Source organism: Ceratotherium simum, chromosome 26 (genome assembly GCF_057802395.1).
Source record: "Ceratotherium simum simum isolate JZ-2026a chromosome 26, ASM5780239v1, whole genome shotgun sequence".
Taxonomy (NCBI): domain Eukaryota; kingdom Metazoa; phylum Chordata; class Mammalia; order Perissodactyla; family Rhinocerotidae; genus Ceratotherium; species Ceratotherium simum.
Window position 1 is genome coordinate 32,684,754 of NC_141925.1, and position 4,954 is coordinate 32,689,707.

Consider the following 4,954-nt stretch of genomic DNA (forward strand, 5'->3'; position numbering starts at 1 on the left):
ATGGTATGTGAATTACAGCTCAATAAGCTGTTAAAAGAAAGACCCAGGTGGTGGGGCTGCAGGAGCGAGGCGGGGTGAAGGGTCTGCTTCCGCAGTGAGTGTTGACGACCATCCAGCGCTGGGAGAGCAGCAGCAATGAGCTCAGTGCCCACGTCCCTGCAACAAACACCCCAGGAGGCGAATCCTCAGAGGGGGATCCCCCTTCACAGATGACGCTGCAGTGGGGTCTGAGGCCACGGGAGCCGGGGCCAGTCCAGAACGGCCTCCGCCCCTGAGGCTCCCCGCGTCTCCCCGCATCCCCCCCACTTCTCGGGGCAGAAGAGCCCCTTCTGCCCGGTCCCAAGACAGCCAGCCTCTGAGTGTGTCCAAGAATAACTCCATGACATTTCGTCACTTGTAGCTCTCACATGTGAGGGGGTCAGTTGGTAAACTGAGTCAAGGAACAAAGGCGCAAACAGGATTTATGAGAGGGGCGGGAGATAGGGAGACACTCCCACGGGCCGTCTGGGGACAGTGAGTAACTGCCACGGGCGGGGAGCAGGCACGTAGATTGTCCTTGAGTGGGCCGACTGAGAAACATTTTCCATTGTTAGTGGATTTTCCAGAGAACCTTGAAAATTCGACGGTGGATCACACATGACACACTATCTCCAGAAACGTCTTCCAGGATCCAGGGCCGGCTACTGACCGAGAAGCCCGGTACGGAATGAAGCGAGCAGAAGAAGAGCCGTTAGACATTCCAGAACATAAAGCTTCTCCTCCTTCCACGGTGTCTCTCCTAACTTGTTAGAAACTCTCACCACAATACCAAGAGATTAAAAATAACTTTTTTATTGTGGTAAGACAGACATAACATAAAAGTTACCATTTTAACCATTTCTAAGTGTCCAGTTCAGTGGCACTAAGTACGTTCACATTGTTGTGCAGCCATCACCATCATCCATCTCCAAAACTTGTTATTCTTCCCAAACTGAAACTCTGTCCCCATTAAACTCCCATCCCCCTCCCCCAGCCCCAGCACCCACCATCTACTTTCTGTCTCTATGAACTTGATAACTCCAGGGCCTTTATATAAGTGGAATCATACATGTTTGTCCTTTTGTGACTGGCTTATTTCACTGAGCATAATGTCCATTGTAGCAGGTGTCAGAATCTCCTTCCTTTTTAAGGCTGAATAACATCCCATTGTATGAGGGGCCGGCCTGGTGGTACAGTGGTTAAGTGCGCATGCTCCACTTCAGCGGCCCGGGGTTCGCCAGTTCTGACCCTGGCGCACACCGACGCACTGCTTGTCAAGCCATGCTGTGGCGGCGTCCCATATAAAGTAGAGGAAGATGGGCATGGATGTTAGCCCAGGGCCAGTCTTCCTCAGCAAAAAGAGGAGGATTGGCATTGGATGTTAGCTCAGGGATGATCTTCCTCACAAAAAAAAAAAAAAATCCCGTTGTATGGATGGACCACATTATGTTTATCCATTCACCCACTGATAGACACTTGGGTTGTTTCTACCTGTTGGCAATCGTGAACCATGCTGCTGTGAACGTGGGTGTGCAAGTATCTCTTCAAGACCCTGCTGTCAGTTCTTTTGGGCATACACCCAGGAGTGGAATGGCTGCATCATGTGGTCATTCCATGTTTAATTTTTTGAGGAAACACCACACTGTTTTCCACAGCAGCTGCACCATTTTACATTCCCACCAACAAGCATTCCAACGTCTCCACATCCTCATCAACACTTGCTATTTTCTATTTTATAGTAGCCATCCTAATGGGCGTGAGGTGGTATCTCATAGGCCTCCTGATTTGCATTTCCTTAATGATTAGTGACATTGAGCAGCTTTTCCTCTGCTTATGGTCCATTCGTATGTCTATTCAAGTCCTTTGCCCATTTTTGTACTGGGTTGCTCTTTTTTGTTATTGTTGTTGAGTTGTAGTTCTTTATATAACCTAGATACTAGCCTCTTACCAGATATACAATGTTCACATATTTTCTCCAATTCTGTGGGTTGCCTTTTCACTCTATTATGTGAACCTTGATGCACAGCAGTTTTTCATTTTGATGAAGTCCAGTTTATCCATTTTTTCTTTCATTGCCTGAGCTTTTGGTGTCATCTCCAAGAAACCATTGCCAAGTCTAATGTCACAAAGTTTTTCTCCTATGTTTTCTTCTAAAAGTTTTATAGTTTCACTGTTATATCCAGGTCTTTGATCCATTTTGAGTTAATGTTTGTATACGGTGTGAGGTAGGGGTCCAACTTCACTCTTTTGCATGTGGATAGTGAGTTTTTCCAACATCGTTTGTTGAAAAGACCGTCCTTTCCCAGTTGAGTGGTCTTGGCACCATAGTGGTTTTTATTTGCTATTTTTCATTCTAAGTAAAAAAAAAAAAATTAATTTAAATTATTAGCATCAATTTTACCATTCACCTTTACATTGTGCAATGTCAATTTTACATGCAAATATAAGGACATTTAACTCATATGCAGAACCACCAAATTACACAATTCATATTTCCTTGCTCATACATCATGTGTATTTCCTTCTTATGGGAATGGTGGACTGCATTTCCCAAGGATGGCTGCCATCCCACATGCTCTTCCAGAACCTTCCCCATCAAGAAGTGGAGTCCATGTCCCCTCCCCTCAAACCTAGGTGGACCTCAGTGACTGCCTCAACCAGCAGCAGAAGTGACTTCCAGGAGTAGGTCATAAAAATGCCAGACGCTGCCACCTTGTTCTCTTGGGACGCTTGCTCTGGGACCCTGGCCGCCATGCTGTGAGGAAGCTCCAGCAGCTGTGGAGAGGCCCACGTGGAGGAGAACCAAGAGCCCCAGCCCACCGTCCAGCTGGGCTCCAGCCACAGCCATGTGGACAAGCTGACCTGAACGTGGACTGTCCAGCTCCCTGCAGAGCCACCCCGAAGAGCTCTGCTCAAGTCGCACATTTGAGGGCAAAGTAAACATCTGTTGTTGTTTGAATCCACTAAGTTTTGGGTGGTTTGTTACACAGCAGCTAATAACTGATACACCAAGAGCTGGGCCCTGGTGCACTCCAGCCCTGCAGCCATTGCTGCGGCTCTGTCCAGACAGAGACGGTGGGGCCAGGAAGAAGTGGACGGATTTGGGAAATGCTTAGGGGTGGGGCCACCAGAACGGGTGGGACGGGGAGCAAGGGGCCGGCAAGGCTACTGTCTGGGCTGCGGCGCACTGAGAAAGCACCAGGCTGGGGAGGGGCATCTGGAATTCACTTCAGGACACCCTTGGGGAGCAGCCAGCTGGCCATCTGGGTCTAGAGTTTGTGGCCAGGAGGTCAAGTTTCAAGTGAGGAAACCAAAGCCACGTGTGTGGGCAAGACCCCATCCCTCCCAGGCAGTTATGAATTGTGTCCCCCTCCCCAAATCATGTGCTCAAGTCCTCACCCCTGTACCCAAGAATGTGACCTTATTTGGAAAGAGGGTCCTTGCAGATGCAATTAGTTAAGATGAGGTCATGCTGGAGTAGGGTGGAGCCCTAATCCTATATGACCGGTGTCCTTATAAGAGGGGACAGGTGGACACAGACGCACGGGGAGGAGGCCAAGTGAAGACGGAGGCAGAGATCAGAGTGATGTGTCTACAAGCCCAGGAGCGCCAAGGATTGACGGCAGACCACCAGCAGTGAGGGGAGGGCCTGGGGCAGACTCCCCTCAGAACCTCCAGGAGGAACCAGCCCTGCGACACCTCCATCTCGGAAGTCAGCCTCCAGACCTGCGAGAATAAATGTCTGTTGTTTTACGCCACCCGTTTGTGGTTCTTAGTTACCGCAGCCCCAGGAAACTGATACAGGCCTCAGTCTCCCATCTGTCACCTGGGGACAGGGGACAAAGCTGCCCAGCGGAAGCGACTCAGATTCACTGGGCCCCTCCACTCCCCGCCTGGCTGAGTTCTGCCCCCAGTGGAGGCAGGTGAGGCGGGGAGGCCCTTCGGCCTAGGACCTGGAGCACAGCTGTGTGTCCCAGCAGCATCCGCACCCTCCACCCAGCAGGTGGCACACCAGCCCTGCTGAGTGCCAACACAGTTTCCAGGGGCAGGTCAACACTGATTGAGCACCTGCTGTGTGCTTCCCACAAGATGACAAACTTCTATTCATCCTTCAAAGCCCAGCTCAGGAGTCTCCTCCTCCATTAAGATTTCCCTGCGGCAACTCCCAAAAAGTGGGTAAGACTCCACCCTTTGTGACCTAGGTCCCGTGGGTGTCTTCTTATTTTCCACCTTAGGCCCCTAAATGAAAGGGACAGAGCAACGTGAGGTCTTCCCAGGAAGCTATGAGTACCCAAGAATCTTGTTCATCTCTGTGCCCCAGCACTTGACACAGAGACCTGCACACAGTAAGTGCTTCATAAACGTTTGTTCAATGAATGAACGGACAAATGTTTGATCTAGTGAATTTGGTCCAGTGGGGTTGAGCTGCGTCTCTGAGTTTGCTCTTAAGGAGACAAACAAGTCCTCACTTTGCTAAATACAAGGAGAACGTGGCCCATTGGTTCCCCAACATGGGCCCCTGCTGGACACCAGAGTCTAAAGGGCAATCCAGGAGGTCTTCCTGGAAGACGGGACATCTGAGAACACTCTTTGAAGCACAGATAGGTTTACCCCGCCCAAGATAAGGAAAGGGAGGCCTTTTGGAAGGGAGTGAGGCAGTGGGGTACAAGACAGGAAGGGGGGGAAGGGAGTCTGCCCAGGGCCCCCAGGAGGCCCCACCCTGGCAGATGTCAAACTCAGAACCCACTCACCCCACCCACGTTGAGGTCACTGCCCTCCCACAGGCCCCCATCCTCCCTGCCTTGGAGGCTCAATGGGTCCCCACCTCCATGTGCACCTAATAGGGGGCCTCCGGGAGACAGAGGGGTGTGAGTATGGTCCCTCTGGGCCACCCACCAATCACCCTGGATGTGGCTGCTCCCCAGCATGCACGTGG